This window comes from Arvicola amphibius, chromosome 11 (assembly GCF_903992535.2).
Source record: "Arvicola amphibius chromosome 11, mArvAmp1.2, whole genome shotgun sequence".
Taxonomy (NCBI): Eukaryota; Metazoa; Chordata; class Mammalia; order Rodentia; family Cricetidae; genus Arvicola; species Arvicola amphibius.
The window spans coordinates 19,631,116-19,648,842 of record NC_052057.2 but is presented as its reverse complement, the minus strand read 5'-3'; the positions used below and the strand labels follow the sequence as shown (position 1 = coordinate 19,648,842).

Sequence of the window (17,727 nt, the reverse complement as noted above, 5' to 3'; positions counted from 1 at the left end):
ATTAAAATTCAGACTATCCATCAAGCATGAATGCCCCAACAATAGCCTCTCTATGAAGAAGTGGAAAAGGAAAGAAGAGACTTTGCAATATGAGAGAGAGTTGAGAACCACTGAAGGGCAGAGGATGTGAAGAAGAGCATGAACTCTCAATGCCCTCTTTGTTCTGTGATGTTCTGGAAAAACAAACTGCACTGTCTGCTTTCCAGCCATCAACTGTAGTTGTTGATTTCTGTGGTGTGCACTTCCCCCCTCCCCCGGGGCAAATTACAAGCCAGTGGAATGACATCCCTGAAGCAGGCCCTGAGTGGGATTGAGGGCCATGGGCCCTCCTGGCAGTTCCAGCAGGCCTCTAGCTCCAGAGAGTCCTGTTGCTGGACTCCAGGCCGGCTAAGGTAATAAAGGGGAGATTTTCTGTGCTGGTGAAATCTGGGAACCATTGCTTACCAAACTTTAATTTGCATTATTCATTGTCTGGGCATCTGTTAAAATGCAAGCGCTGACTCAGTAGGTGCTGCTGGTCCATCGCAGGGGAAGCAGTGGACTGAAAGAGAAAGCAGTTGCTCACTCACCCACTACTGTCTGGAATGTTCAGGAGGGCGGCTTGTTAGAAAACGCACCAACTAGAAGTGTGAATTATTTATGATTGTATTGCTTTTTAACCTGAGTTACATTTCAAAGTCATAAAGTCCGTATCCACAACCTCTCCAGGGAGGGCACAGCACAGCACAAGAGAAGAGGATGTCACCATGTCCACAGCCTCTCCAGGGAGGGGACAGCAGTAGCACCCACAGCCACACTGCCCTTCTGCTACTTTTTGCCACTATTCCTGCCCGGTGAGCTCCACATGAATGCTTTGCTCTTCCTACCACTCCACATGACAGGGCTTCACATTTTTGATGTTTTCACAACGCGTTTCCTTCCCCAGTTGCAGTGACCTGATTTTCTGTGTCTTTCCATCATTCCTATTTGATAATTTTTCTTGAAATGTCTTTTACAGCCTTCTTAAAATACAGCATTTTTTCTCTCCCCAAACTACGGAGTGACAGATGCTCCCGGACACCCTTCTCTCTTCAGACACCACTTCCTTGGGCAGCGTTCCAACCACAGAGTGGCTCTTCATCTGCTACATTTTAATTTTTACATACTTTGGGGCCTCTTGTGTTCTCTGAGACCCCAAAAGAACCACAGGTTTTAGAGACTTTTGTATTTTCAAGGTGATACTTTGTCATATAGGAGATTTTTCAATAGATTTGCTAAATAACTTATGCATTAATTTTCATATTTTACATTCTTGTGTACTCTCCTTTGATGATACATCATGACAGTTTTGCAATTATTATCCCATCTAAAGCATACAAGTTAGTTCTCTCCACACCTGTCTATGGGTCTTCTTCAGGCTTTTTCTTCTCATCTGAACTGCAATTTTGCTGTTGTATACTCAACTTACAGACCATTGTTTATCTAGTCCTGTATAAATATAAGCAATCTCCAACTAAACAGTTCTTAATCATATACCTTTACAAATCATGATCTCTCTCTCTCTCTCTCTCTCTCTCTCTCTCTCTCTCTCTCTCTGCTTTGTTTTAGGATCCAGCTTCTCCTCATGTAAACTCACTATGCAGCCCAGGCTGCCAAGAACTTTCAATCCTCCTGCTACTCCTCCCTTAGTGCTAGATTGCAGGTGTGTCACCATGCCTAACAGTTCAAAGCACTCTTCTGTTATTTTTTGTAACTGTGGAAGTTTGCTTTGTTACCGAGTATATGGTCAATTTTCGAAAAGGTTCCGTGAGCCTCAGAGAAGAAGGTATATTCTTTCCTATTTGGGTGGAATGTTCTATAGATGTCTGTTAAGTCCATTTGGTTCATTACCTCCATTAAGTCTTTTAATTCTCTGTTAGGTTTCTGTCTGATTGACCTGTCCATTGGTGAGAGAGGAGTGTTGAAGTCTCCTACTATTAGTGTGTGTGGTTTGATGGCTGCCTTGAGTTCTAGTAATTTTTCTTTTACATAAGTGGGTGCTTTTATATTAGGGGCATAGATATTCAGGATTGAGACTTCATTCTGATGGATTTTTCCTGTTATGAGTATAAAGTGTCCCTTTCCATGTCTTCTGATTGATATTAGTTTGAAGTCAACTTTGTTAGAAATTAGTATGGCCACACCTGCTTGTTTCTTAGGTCCATTTGCTTGATAAACCTTTTCCCAACCCTTTACTCTGAGTAGATGTCTGTCTTTGTGGTTGAGGTGTGTTTCTTGTAAACAGCAGAATGTTGGATCCTGTTTTCGTATCCAATCTCTTAGCCTGTGCCTTTTTATAGGTGAATTGAGTCCATTGATATTCAGTGATATTAATTACCAGTGGTTGTTAACTCCTGTCATTTTTTTTCTGGTAGTAGAGTTTGTGTGTTAACCTTCTTTGAGTTGTGCTGGTGAAGGGTTGCTAGATGTCTGAGTTATTGTGGGCATTGTTGGACTCCTTGGTTAGTGATTTTCCTTCTATTATTTTCTGCAAGGCTGGATTTGTGGCTAAGTATTGTTTAAATCTGTTTTTGTCTTGAAATATCTTGTTTTCTCCACCGATGGTGAATGCAAGCATTGCTGGGTATAGTAGTCTAGGCTTGCATCCATGTTCCTTTAGTGTCTGTAGCACATCTATCCAAGCTCTTCTGGCTTTCATGGTTTCCATTGAGAAATCAGGTGTAGTTCTGATAGGTTTCCCTTTATATGTTACTTGACCTTTTTCCTTTGCAGCTCTTAATATCTGTTCTTTATTCTGTATGTTTTGTGTTTTGATTATTATATGGCATGGGGATGCTTTCTTTTGATCCAGTCTATTCGGTGTTCAGTAGGCGTCTTTTACCTTCATAGGAACATCCTTCTTTAGGTTGGGGAAGTTTTCTTCTATAATTTTGTTGATTATGTTTTCTGGGCCTTTGAGTTGTAATTCTTCTCCTTCTTCTACCCCAATTATTCTTAGGTTGGTCTTTTCATGGTGTCCCAGATTTCCTGGATGTTTTGTGTTAAGAATTTGTTAGATTTGTTTTGTTCTTTAATCTGTGAATTTATTTCCTCTATAGTATCTTCAGAGTCCGAGATTCTTTCTTCCATCTCTTGTAGTCGGTTGGAAATACTTGTCTCTGAAGTTTCTGTTTGTTTACTCAGAATTTCCATTTCCAGTCTTCCCTCAGATTGTGTTTTCTTCATTACCTCCATTTCATTTATCAGGTCTTGTACTGTTTCCCTTACCTGTTTGATTGCTTTTTCTTATTTTTCTTGTTTTTCTTGGGTATCTTTGAGAGATTTATTTATTTCGTCTACCTTTTTGTTTGTCATCTCCATTTCTTTATGGCAGTTTTTTACCTCCTGTTTAAGGTCCTCTATTATTTTCATAAAGTACTGTTTAAGGTCTGTTTCTTCTATATCTTCTGGAGTAGGGTGTTCAATTCTTGTTGTTTTGGATGTCTGGATTCTGGTGATGTCATGTTGCCTTTCATGTTGTTGGAGGAGTTCTTGCATTGGCGCCTGCCCATCTCTTCCTTCAAATGGAGCCGGGAGGTGCTTGGTGTCTTAGACCAATCTTTGCTGTGACCGAATCTGGTTGGATCTCCTCAGTGCCAGAGCAGGAGCTATTCCTTGCAGGCACAATCTGAAGGAGCCCGCACTCCCTTGCAGGAATCCTCAGACCTGCCTGGAGGCCAGAGTCTGACCCCTTTGGGTGGATGGCCTTAGTACCGGAGCAGGACACTAGAATACACTAAGGAAAGCTTGGGACATGAGAAACAAAGACAAGCCTGCAGCAGGAGCTGGGGGAGGGGATCCGTGCTCTCTTCCAGGGCAGGGTGCCCCAGGGTCGCACACACTCACCAGTCCAGATGGAACTCCACTGCACGGGATCAGGGATTCCTGGCAGCCCAGGGACGCTACCAGGACAAAAGGGCCTGTTTATAAATTCTTGTGGGTATTCCTGTGCTTTGACAGCTTGAAATTTTTGTCTATCCATATAAATTTTAAGATTTTTTTCTAGTTCAGGAAAAGATAGAACTACCATAAAACTCAACAAACGTAGAACTGCTGATGGAGGAGTATCTATTACTTTCATTGATTAATAAAAAAACTGCCTTGGCCCTTTAAGAGAACAGAAAATTAGGTAGACGGAGTAGACAGAACAGAATTGTGGGAGAAAGGAAGCAGAATTGGGGAGACGCTTCAGGCAGACGCCATAGTGAGTCGCCATGCCTCTCCTCTCCCAGATGGACACAGGTTAAGATCTCTCCTGGTAAGCGACCACCTCGTGGTGTTACACAAAATACTAAATATGGGTTAATTAGCCAATAAGAGGCTAAAACTAATGGGCCAGACAGTGTTTAAAAATACAGTTTCTATGTAATTATTTTGGGTAAAGCTAGCCAGGTGGTGGGACACAGCACGCCGCTCCATCTACAAACTGCCACAAAGCTCATATAACCTTTTGTTACAGGTAAAAGAATGAGACCTACTCATCCCAGTTTACTGCTTCTTGATTCATAACAGCAAGGGAATTGATTCATCACAGATGCTCACCAGGAAATGGAAGTATAGGAAATGCCTATATACACACAACTGAATTTTTTTAGCCATAAAGAAAAATGTTATTATGCAATTTTCAGGAAATGCCAAATAATCTGTTGATTAAGGCAGCCCAGGATCAAAAAACAAGACAAAACAAACCTAATTTGATCCTGGGTATCTTTCTAGAGTGCTCTTCACTTTACTTTTTTGAGGATCTCTTATTGAATCTAGAGGTCCCTGATTTGACTAATCGTAGCTAGCCAGGTAGCTTTGAGGAGACTCGTTTTTGGTTTTTGATTTTTCAGTGCTGGCATGCTACATTTTATTTCTCACTCCCTTAAGATATTTACACGGGTAATAAGCATTTGAACTCCAATCCAATGCTTGTAAGTGCTTTCCCCAGAGAGGGACCACCACCCCTGAGTTCTTTCTTCCTTATTTGTACTCCTTTATTTCTTTCTCTTGTCCTGTTACTTTAAGTCTTCTAACTATTTTGAAAGATTGGAAGTCATGGCATCTCTGGGTTGTTTCTGACTTTATAGGAAACATGCTCACCTTTTAACTAGGTGACCACAGATTTCTTCTCTGTAGCCTCTATTGCTTTGCAGTACATTCCAGTTTCACCTCTTCCTAATTTTTCTATGTCATTTACCAACAAGTTTTGTAAACTACTAAATGCACATATTTAAGTAATGTTCTTTGTTTATATGGAATGCTGCAGTTACTAGTTTTCATATTTTAAGATAACCTTGTATTTTACTCCCAGGATGAAACCAAATTAAGAACTATGTATGATTCTTTTAATGTAGACCTGAGCTTTCTGTGCATTCATTTCATTCAATAAGTTTTGATTTATGTTATTCAGGAAATTTTATTTGTATTTGAGTGCTTGTATGTGCATTCATGTGTGTGTGTTACTGTTGTTTTATATCAGGCTATACTGGATATATGGAGTTAGTATAGGAATATTACTTCCTTTTCTTTTGTGGAGAATATTTTGAAGTTTATGATGCTGAGCCTTCCTTAAAGGATTAGTGTCAGGCTACAAATGAGTTCACAGAAAAAGTTTATATTGTTATTTTTCTTTCAGTTTTTGAAAGGTATTGGTTATAAATGCAAATAGTTTAGTAATATTCAACAGTGAATCTCCCTACTTGTGGGGGAGACTATCGATTATCATATTTTCTTGCTTTTAATTTGTTTAATTCATTATAATTTCTATTGGTAATGCCAGTTTAGGAAGTTTTTCCATTTTTGTAATTCTTCCAGATTTTTGAAATAACAGTTTCAAGGCATTAGCAACTTGTTCTGTCAATTTCTTTTGAATCTATGTTAAAGACTCCCTTATAATCTATTATTTTATTTTTGTATAACTTTGTTATTTTATTAATTATGGCATCCTTTTACAAATTTGACTGGGAATTTCTTTATTTTGCTTATCTTTCCAAAGATCCACGCCTTTTATTTATTCTATGTAAAGATTTTGTAAAGTCTACATTTAACTAATTTCTGAACTAATATTTAATATTTATTGTCATCTCATGCATTTGGTTTGGCTTCGTCTTGCTTTTATAAAATATATTGGTGCCTTATAGGATTATATTTATTTTTCTAAAGGTTCAAAGATATGGTAAATTTAGAAGAACCCAAGAATGGAACATTCAGCAATTCTGGGACACTATTTAAAAAATAAAACTAAACTAAATTTATGAATGATAATTATAGAAGGACAAGAAAATCATGTCAAATGCACAGAAATATTTATAACACAATAATATAAGAAAAATTCCAAACCGAAAGAGATGCCTATCAAAAGAAAAGACACATACAGAATAACAATTAGATATGTCAACAAAAGAAACTCTTTATTTCATATAATTATACACTAAATTTATAAAGCAAAGAAAGGATATTGAATGCTTCAAGGAAAAAAAGAGCATGTCACATGTAAGACATGATTATCAGAATAACATCAGACTACCAGACTTTTTTTTTTTTTTTTTTTTTGAGACAGGGTTTTTCTGTAGCTTTGGAGCCTGTCCTGGAACTATCTCTAGTTCTTGTAAGACCAGGCTGGCCTCAAACTCACAGAGATTCACCTGCCTCTGCCTCCTGAGTGCTGTGACTAAAAGTGTGTGCCACCACCACCCGGCAACATCAGACTTTTCAATACAGATTTAAAAGCCAGATGGGTTGGACTTGCATTCTACAGGTTCAAAAAAAAAATCACAGATTCTAGACCAAATTACTACATCAGTCATAAGTCATAACTAAAAGAGAAAGAAAATTTTTCCAAGATTTAAGGAATGCATATACTACTAATCTGCTCTAAGGATAATGGTCAAAGAAATATTTGCTTTGAAGAGAAGGTTAAGCCAATCCAAGAGAACACAATGAATAAGTACATAATCCAGAACAGTTAGTTAAAAGGCATCTAAGAAAACATTACCACACTAACACAATGACAGGAAATGGTACAATGTAGATTAATATCTCTTAGTATTAATAGTCTCAGTTCCCCAACAGACTTACAGACTGGATGAAAAACAGACTAACAAACTGCATTATAAAGCAGGGTCCAACTCTTGGCTTCTTCCAAAAAACATACCTCACCAGCAGCAATAGATATTCCTTATGGTAAAATGAGTGAAAATGGTATTCTAAGTAAATACGACCAAGAAATGCAAAAGTATTCTAATGCTGAAAGACAGACTTCAAAACAAAACTAGTTTTTCATACTTATTGAACAAAAACTTAATCAAGAGAATATTACATTGGTAATCATTTACGTCACAAACAGAAGCACACAGTTTCAAAAACGAATTTGTATTCGATATAAAAAGTACAGATTGGCCCACCTTAACCCAGTGACAATGCACCACTTCCGCACCTCCAGACAAGGCTAAACAGAGGAATTCTGATGTTAAATGGCACCATAAATCAAACGGATCTAAAAGACAGCTGTAGGCCATTGAAATCAAATCCTAAAGAATATACTTTCTTTCCAGTGCCCCATGGAAAGTTCTCCCCAAATCCACCATATATTAGGACACAAAGCAAGTTTCACTCAGCATCGGAAAACAAATAATACTCTGCATCCTGTCGATCAAAAAGTCAGAAAACAGGATATCAGCCATGAAAGGAACTACAGTGTCAGAGCCTGCTGATGACTCAACTCGGGTACCTGGAGGATGGCGTAAGGATAGAAGAAGAAGCAGATGAAAGAAACTGAGACAGATACAAAGGATAGATTCAGGAGGCCCGTTGGTCAATGCCAAGAAGCCCAGAGTTCATTTCAAAGCCTGCTTATACATAAAGGCAGAGCAAAGCATGAGAGACAGTCAGACAGTATCGGAAACCACAAGGCCATTCTTGTTCTTGAGCAAGCAGGATCCTATCTATCATGCGCCTGCTGCTGGCTAACAGTTTGAATTTCTATTTCGATGTGCCCTTGGCCTGGCATCCGCAGTACGCATGAATTCTACTAGACAATGTGTTCTTTCTATTGAGAAAAGTGGTGCTCTTTCCCATTGGCTTAATCAGAACATTCTCACAAGCCTCAAGGAGACTGAAGCAAGCCAACTTGAATTCAAATGACTTACGAGTCAGAATGGACTCCAGATGGAACCCGAGTCACCTGTGGGCTCCCATACTACAGAAATTGCGCCAACTTTTGAAAGTTAAATGACGCACTACCCAATGATAATTAGGACAAGGGAGAAATCAAGAAGGTAATGGTTTTAAAATCTTCTCAACGGTTTCATAAATTCATATGATGAAGTACCCTCTCTCATGATTCTCCCTTTGTTGGAAACCTCTCAACAATATCCTCCTAACATCATACCCTTCTTTCATGAGACACCATGGGTTTAATTAGTTTTGTGCATGAGTGTTACTTACAAGAAGTGTAAATTATCAGTATCTAGATTGCTAGAGAAAGTGACATCACCTCTTACAGAAAACATTTACCGACAGTAGTTCTTAAAGTATTATGGTGCTTCACAGACCATGTCCATGAGTAAATGCCGATGGGACCCAACTGTGTAGGTCATGTAAAGGTAACCAACCAGATTGAGTTTTATTTAACTCTCTTTTTCTTTTTGCTTTGAATCTAAGCAATTCTGAATAATGTAATCAATGTTGTTTCTGAAGTAAGGATGGCAACTCTGATTTATTTGTTATAAATATTGTCTCATGTATTTGCCTTTGTGATTGTCTAGTGATGTTTTAATACATATTTATTTATTCTTTGAGAATTTTGTACAAGTGTACAATGTACTGCAATCAAATCTATCCTTCAGCCCCTCCCCCATCCAGATACTTCCAGAGCCAGCTACCCAATCTCCCTCTCAGTTTCACATCCTTAAAAAATGCTCCGAGTCCATTTAGAGTTGTTTCTATGTGCATGGTTTTAGGTCCATTTACAGGAGCCAGAGGAAGCTCCTAAGAGTCACCCCATAAAGGAAACTGACTCTCCATTCTCCACTAGCCAATAGCTTCCATACCGTGGAAACAGCCTACTGAGCCACTCAGCCCTCGTTACTAGAAAGTTGGCATTCACGCTGTGTGCAGGGAATCACAGTTGGTGTGAGTTCATGAGTATAAGGGTCCTGTAATGTCCAGAGGACTGGGTGCTAGCAATCTTCCCCAAGCTCAGGGCTTTGCACACTGCCTCCTCTTTGTGGTGGCTTCCTCAGGCCAGAGGAGGAATGCAACATACACACATGGTATTAGCACATCAGGTACTCATTTTTTACATTGTATCTGGATGTCCATTAGGTCTTATGAAAGGTAAACAATGTTTGCATGTTTGTTTCCACAGGCCACATTATTTGAAAACATGGGTCTTATGAAATATGAAGATTTTTTTGTCCATAATGGTGAGAATTCAACTGACAAAGTCAATTTCAGATGAAAACGTTGATTGACACAGATTTCAGTGACATTCCTGTTTGTCTGCATTTGTCAAAAAGTAAGTCTAAAAGACAAAGACCAGCTACCATTTACATTCCCGGTGTTGCCTTTTCCTTTTCCTTAGGAAGCTGCAGTAAGTGTATTTTCTAATGTGTGTATTAAATAAATTACCTCTAGCCACACTGAACTGAACTTTGGCCTCTTATGCACATAATACAGTCTTTTCCTCAATGATTTCATTTTCCCCCTGAGAATTTAATAGTATTTAGTATGCTTTTGTTTTGATTAATAAAGACCATTTTATGCTTTTTAAGCAAATTGGTTTACATTTATAACTAAAAGGAATTTTGACATTGCTTTCTGCTCAGGTGTTAATCACAGAAAATTAGCCCCATCTTCCACTTTCTTTAAAGTGTATAACTAGATTCAGTTCATAGTAAATTTCTATGAGGAATTACCAATGTAAAAATATGATATTGCTTATTTTAATGAACATGAAATTTTATTTCTGTTTAGAAAGCAAAGTTTGTTAAAGAAACTGCTAAATATGAATGGTTCTATGTAAGCGTTTAAGCCCATGACACTAGAAAAAGCTTATTTTAAAAAAAATTTACAACACCAAGTACAAATCTCAAAAGGCAACAACAATACCCATGCCAAAGTCATTTCAAGAGTTCCCCAAATAGCATTTATTCATAGATCATGACTTTGGCCCAAATTTTCAACCTTACACCAAAGATGGGAAGATTCACATGACTTTAATACTTATCAGGTGTAATCCATATTCATGAAAGCTTCATCATGAGGGGGAATGTATTTCCTGCCAACTCCATGGTGTGTAAATGGATTTGCAGAATTATGGACATTTCCAAATATACTAGAAAAATTTCTTGGCTGCAGTAAACATGCTGGAGGGGCCAGTGCTGTGCTCATGTTCATTCCTTGAAGCAATAAGAATAATAATTTGTGTTTTAAGAAATATCTGACTTACAATCTTAAGAATGGTCTGCTTTTTCCACTGTAATTTAGATCAAATCAACCACATTATCATTTTATATAAGTGTTTAAAATGGTGGATTATGTTGCACTTACTTTAATGATGCTACATATCTTTAGTTACTTGCAATTATTTACCTTGCTGTATGTTCATATTTTTAAATTTACTTTATTTAGATTTTGCTATTTTTAAAACATTTGGATACCATTTGAAATATAAAAATTCAAGAGGACCATCTGACTAACATTGTTTATATTGATGTATAAATAATTTAAGAATTCTAATGGTTTAAAATGATAGAGATAATTAACAAGACAGTCCAGTTGAGGTGTGCTCCTATAGCACACACACACACACACACACACACACACACATGCACACAAACTCACAGAATAAGAGGTACAATAGTATTTTATCTTAATAATTAACTTACAGTGTTTTACTAAGACCCACTAATATTCTTAAATAATTTGAAGATATGCTTTAAAATACAGAAATACTTAAATACTATTATTAAATAATATTTAAAAATTAAATATTATACCAACATTGACTCAAATTCTCAAGTTTGTGACTTGATATCCTACAACTTTATAGAATTCTGACTTGAATAAATTTCCAAATGGAGATCTCCATGTATATTTGGATATCATCTTCTCTGATTGCACATGTTTCTGGGGAATTCTATCAATAATTATGAATTGCTTTTGAGTCGCCAGCTTCACTGTGAGCTTGGCGAATCTAGTAAACTTTATGAGGGTGAAGACTAATCCTCCCGCTGTCATCCTACCATAGAACCAGCATCCGAAACCCTCTACACCAGAATCTACTTCTTGTTTTAAAACAGAAATTATTAGTGAGCCCAGGTTTAGTTGATAGTATTAAAGATTCAAAGTAGGGACAAGTTTTATTAATACATCTGTTGGTAAAATTGAGAGATCATCTGAATATATAAGTTTAATCATGGTGCATTTTGGGGTGTTTGATGTTTCTTTAAAGCTATAGACTTGCTCATCAGTATCCATTGCCAGATGCCCTTGAAGACTGTGTTCTGTGGTCAGGACACAGTTCTTAAAGTATATGGAATAGATGCTTTTCACATCTGTATTTCTGGAGACAGTTCTGGGGGTACATTGGCAGTGTCATCAGCTCAAGTGGTGTGTTGTGTTGCTATAGATGTTTGACTCTTCTGCCCTGGTGCTGACAACGCTGAGTCCTTCATTGCTCCTGTCTGCCTTTTTCTTTGCCTGTTTCTGTTCTGTGCATCTCACATCGCCAGCCACCCAGGTACCACAGGCAAACTTGACTTTTTGCTTTCCCTACCTGACTGTACGTTTCTTTGGAATGACTAATGAAATTCCATGAGGTGGTCCACAGGGCAAGTCTAGAAATAATTCAAGCAATTTAGGACACAGCATTTGATAGCTACTTCTTTGTCAGAGCAAAGCTTTTCAGGTTGAGGAGACACGGCTTATTCGTCATACTACTGTGCTTTTCCTTCAAGGTGCTGATGGCCAGCCAACTAGACAAAGGCTCTCTGTATCTGTGGAGTTTAAAGCTATGCATTATCTTCATGGCAATAACTCCGGTCTTCGCACAAAGTGCATGGGTGACCCCTCAAAGGGCTGTCAGAAAAAGTTGTGGAAAGCAGATGTTTATTACAGACCCACTTCTGTAGCTGTTCTTCAGGTGTCCACAGTCCTAGATTAATTCAAGCAATGAGAAGTTTTTCATAATTGCTATTTTACAAAAGAGTCTGCACTGTAGGTCCTGGTTATCAGAGTATTTCAGGAATGCTTAGTATGTGATATTCTGGAATGGTCTCACTGCATTGGGACCCACTATTTGGATTTCTAATAATAAATAACAGTAATTTGAATGCACGGATATATTTCTATTTTGAAATTTTAGTAGCTTCAGTACAATGGGTATTGAAAGAAGAGACCCAGTGTCTCAGGCCTGCACAGGAATAGTAAAATTTGAATACTGCCTTCTCCCTTAGTTCTTTTTCTTTGGGACTGCAAATTTAAACTATCATGTTAATGTACTAGTATTTCTTCCATCTTCTTTTAATTAAAGCTTGTGGAAATTTGAATTACTGCACAGACAGCCATTATTCTTTCCTTTTCCCATTAAATGTGATGGCTGTCCCTTAAGTTCTGTATTTCTTTTTCGTGTAAATGTGTACACATGTGCCTGTGAATTCACATGTATGCTGGTTCACGTTTATATGTATACTCAAGCATGAAGAAATCAATACATTCGTCATTCAGCCTTGATGTCTTTTTTGAAGTGAATTGGTGATTGACCTTGGGGTATAGGCATTCTGCTAGGCTAGGGGGACAGTGGACTCCAGGAATGAACTTGTCTCTACCATAAACATCTACTGCCTTCCTTGGGTTCCACACCTGCTTGCGTGGGGAGGAGCTCTTGCTTGAATCTGCTTCAGTTTTCATACAGTGTGCCATGCTGTTTAATCCCTGACCTTTATGACACACTGAATTATTTTTCAGACCAAGAACCCAGATAAGAGTCTCTTAGGAAACTATTTCTTCTTTGAACTTGTAGAACTTTCTATCTATTGCATGTGTGTGTGTGTGTGTGTGTGTGTGTGTGTGTATTTTAGGGCTAGCCAGTTCTTTTTAGGTACGCTCTGTTGAGATCTAATCCTTTTATTTTACACCAACCAACGTTTGGGTGAGGGCGTGACCTTGAAAGCTCTAGCTCTAGTGAGGGCTGCAGATATAGACAGTTGTAGATAGGGAACTGTCATCAAAGCACAGGTACTGCCTAGGTGATGAGCCTTAGCACCCCACTGTAGGTTCTCTCCTGTAGTGTACAGGAGTAGAAAATGAGAGGAAGGGAGATGCTTCTTACAGCTTCAAAATGAGAGACCTTCCATTTCTAGTAAAGACAGTGGCTAGGCACAATCCACTCCACATCATTTTGCACATTTTAAATATTTATTTATTTATTTATTTATTTATTTATTTATTTATTATTTGTTTAATTTTTCAAGACAGGATTTCACTATAGCTTTGGAGCCTGTCCTGGAACTAGCTCTTGTAGACCAGGCTGGCCTCGAACTCACAGAGATCCCCCTGCCTCTGCCTCCCAAGTGCTGGGATTAAAGGTATGTGCTACCACTGCCCGGCTTATTTTTATAAATAATATTGTGTGCTTTCCCAAAGGTAGGATGCTTGTTTGAATATTTTAATATGTTTAGGTTCCATTTGAATATGTCTTATATGTCAACTTTTGAATTACTTTTATATGTTGTTTCTGCTCATTCAGGTTATATGCCTATAACCTGAGCACTTGAAAGGCTGAGACAGGGAACAGTATGTTCTATAAACAACCTGGTATAGATAAATAGACACACCCCCTCCCTCTTTCTTTCTCTCTGTGTCTGTCTCTCTCAGGTTCTGTCTTTGTCTCTGCCTCTGTCTCTCTCTCTCATACTATATACCCCAAAACAAAACACTCAAAATTTGAATTTTCAGTAAGTAGTCTTAAACACAGTTATACCATCTTCTTCTCTAGGACTCTCCTCATCATGCTTCTGTTCGATTATCCTACTGTGAACAATTGGATGTGAGCAGGAGAGCAGACACCATTTCCTCACCAATGAGGGTGGAATGTCACATCCTCACATCTCTAAATGAGTAAATGTGAGAATAATCACCAGTGTTCACATTTTAAAAGTTTATTTACATTAGGTTATTAAGGAAAGGTTGTGATTCCCTTTGTGTGAAAACCACCGAGTATTGTTTCTATATCCACAGCTCCAGATTAATTCAAAACACAGAGATAAAATTAACACACAAGCCTTGTTATAACCTGTACATTACAGTCTATTGGCACCTTTCTGCCATCTCATCGAGAGTATGAACCTGGCCCCTTTCTACCAAGGGAGGTAGGAGTTAAGCTGTCAAGCTTATACCTCACTGAAGACACAGCCCTGCCCTAGGCTGGACTGAAGGATCAAGACACATGTTCAAGTTTGTGAACTGGAGTGACATCCTTTCTGAGGAAAAAAAAAAACATGTTTACACTAAACCTATTCTTGGAAAATTAAAAGCTTCCTATCTGGCACTTGTGGTTAACAAGCTGTTACCTTTGCTAGCCAATGACTTCTAGCTACAGAGTGTGCCCCAGACCTACATCCTCATTTGTGAACATGACCTCGTAAGAGATGGTGGTCTCATTTATGTCACATGGCTTAGAAATGTTGGAGTCCAAATTATGCATGATCATATAAAGGGAGAAATCCATGGAGCCCTGACCTTCACCCCAGCTTCAGTGTTTTTACATTCAGGATTAAGAATGAGAAATAGATTTATAAGTTGGTGAGAGGAAAATCTTTAAACCAAACTGTATGTAGGTAGGTCCTGATTTAGTAACATAATCTAATGATTATATTTTAAGTTTAGTAAACGTGATGATAATTTAAGTTTTAGATAAACCTAAATTTAATTTAGCATAAAGATCATTGTAACTAAGATTAGGAAAATTATATCTAAAAGATTATTGTATATGTTTGAGAAATAATTTTTTAATCTTAGTATAAGGGTTCTGTATTGACCAGAGGACTGGGTGCTAGCAATCCTCCCCAAGCTTAGGGCATTGCACTCTGCCTCCTCCCTGTGGATGCTTCCTTAGGCCAGGGGACAGATGCAATATACACACATGGTATTAGCACATCAGTTACTCATATTTTACATTGTATCTGGATGTCCATTTGGTCTTCTGAAAGTTAAACAATTAATGTTTACATTTTTGTTTCCACAGGCCACAATATTTGAAAACATGGGTCTTATGAAATATGAAGATTTTTTTGTCCATAATGGTAAGAATTCAACTGACAAAGCCAATTACAGATGAAAACATTACAGTTAGAAAGATTTCAGTGACATTCCTGTTTGTCTGTATTTGCCAAAAAGGAAGTCTGAAAGATGGAGACCAGCTACCATTTACATTCCCAGTGGTGCCTTTTCCATAGGAAGCTGCAGTAAGTATATTTTTAATGTATGTTTTAAATCATGTATTAAATAAAGTAAACAGTCTGGAGAACATGATGCTCACATTTTCAAGAGATGAAGTGGGTAGTCTTTGGTTATTTGGTAGGTTATGGATCTTTATTATCATTTAGGGGAATGTAGGAATAAAGGATAAAAAGGCAACTGTTAATCTCACACATTTTCCTTTGGCATGCATTTTGGTATATTGATACAAATTTAAGGTTATTTTTGTTGCAACATACTGCATATATGTTTCTAGCCTTGTTTAATGTATTGTACCTATGTAGCTAATTTAAAAATGTAAGGTAAAGTTCTAGTTTTTGAAAGCTATTGTTATAAACTATTTAGGATAACCAAGAAACATAGTTCAGTAATTTGTCATTTGTAACAATCAGATTCATAGATATGTTTGGTATGTTTTTAAGATCATACAGAGATATATTTTAGATAGATACATAATCTTCAAACACTCCAAAGATCTGTAGAATATGGCATTTAAAATATTTTACTAATATAGAGATTTTCATGACAAGGAGACACATCTACTCCTGACAGCACCAATTTATTTCATAAAAGGATGGAGGGCATCAAAGAAAATGCACATAGAATTTGTTTTCAGTGAGGCAACGCTAGGCAGATAGGCAAGAAATTGCTTATGCCTTGACTGTTTGAAAGTATGTTATACAGACTGTATAGGCAAGACAGAAAAAAAAGACTTGCACTTCACCAAGACAAGGAAGGGCAGTCCTTGGAGATTCCTGCTTCACAGAGGAGTCTGCCTTACATACTGTAGGAAACAGAAGAAAGTAACTGTTGACCTTTGTCAGTACAACGTGTGACTGTCCTTCACCTTCAGATTTCCTGCTTCACTGAAAAGTCTGCCAGATATTCTAGGCCTGTAGGCCAAAGATGGGTGCTTCAATGTTTCAGAGCCGCTTTAAGTTATTATCCAGGCAGCCAGATATCTCTGTTGTTAAGTAATATTACATCTTCCTTCTGAGATCTTTGATGGAGTTAAAAACTAAATTTCAGGTGTAGTTTTCTTTAGTTATGATAGAAAATAAATTAGGTATAAAATGTTGGAATCACCAAGATGAGATAGATAATAGAATATTTTCTCTGAATTTGCTAAATACAAATGGACTAAATATTGTAAATGTAATTGTTACTTGGTAGTTGTTTTTTTTGTATTTAGTTTTAGTATATTAAAGTTTAAAACTTTTTGTTTCAATTTAAATGAAAAGGGAGAAATAGTGTGGAATATTAATTTAAAATGTGTTACATTTGCTTATGTTGTGGGATATTTGTTTAATGATGCAAAGATGTGCTGCAATATTTTATGCTGCATTTGTTTAACTTTGTGAAGCTGTGCTACTTTGTCTGCCCAAAGCACCTGATTCATCTAATAAAGAGCTGAACAACCAATAACTAGGAATATGTACTCCAAAATGCATAATTATACCTTGCTCTGCTCAGCATATTCTATCCATGATCCATATATTTATTCCCAAATGCTTTGGAAAAATGACTTTTTCTGACTTTTTTGTAGTGTTTATCTTTCAGGCTTTATAGCAGGTAGGGGGAAAATGGTCCACAAAGAGACAAGAATGAATTGGTCTGATTGTGTTGTAATCTGTGCTGGAACCAGGACTTGCAGCGTCTGGTCCAGATCATTTTGCTTTAACCATGTTTAAGCATAGCACAATTTAAAAAATAAAAAGGTATTCCAATAACAATTAAATCAGTCCAAAGTGCACAACAATTTAAGACATTTACACTGAGATTCCTTACAAAGTACATCAGGTTTCTTTCACAAGAATGGAAACTGTTGTCTCAGAGATACTGCCCAAGATTTAGTGTCTAGAAAGCTTGTGTTAAGGGAAACATAGTACTGGTAGGTGTTACGATTGATCTGGTCTCAAGATAACATAGAAATCACTTAGGCTATTGTAAAACACAAGTGACATCATTCGTAAGGGTGGTGTTTATGGTCTAGAAATGATGCTCCAGGTTTAGGGAGAAAGGGCTTAAGGAAAAACTAATTCTGGGAAATACGGACAGAGTCTGTCTCATCAAACAGTAATGGCTCACCAAATTGTAAGACTACATCATTCCTAGCATTCCAGGGAGAGAGGTAAACTGTGTGTTTAATTTTCCTGGTTTCTCCAGTACCTATCTCTTTGCACAAGGCATTTTTGTCCTGCACATGTTTTTGTTCTGGTAGATGTCAAAAAAGGTTTCAGAAGC

General features: G+C 37.4%; 1 pseudogene; it reads left to right on the top strand.

Moving 5' to 3' along the window:
- The first annotated feature begins 738 nt into the window (after positions 1–738).
- Positions 739–14,827, top strand: LOC119826585 (annotated as a pseudogene).
- Positions 14,828–17,727: the final 2,900 nt, after the last annotated feature.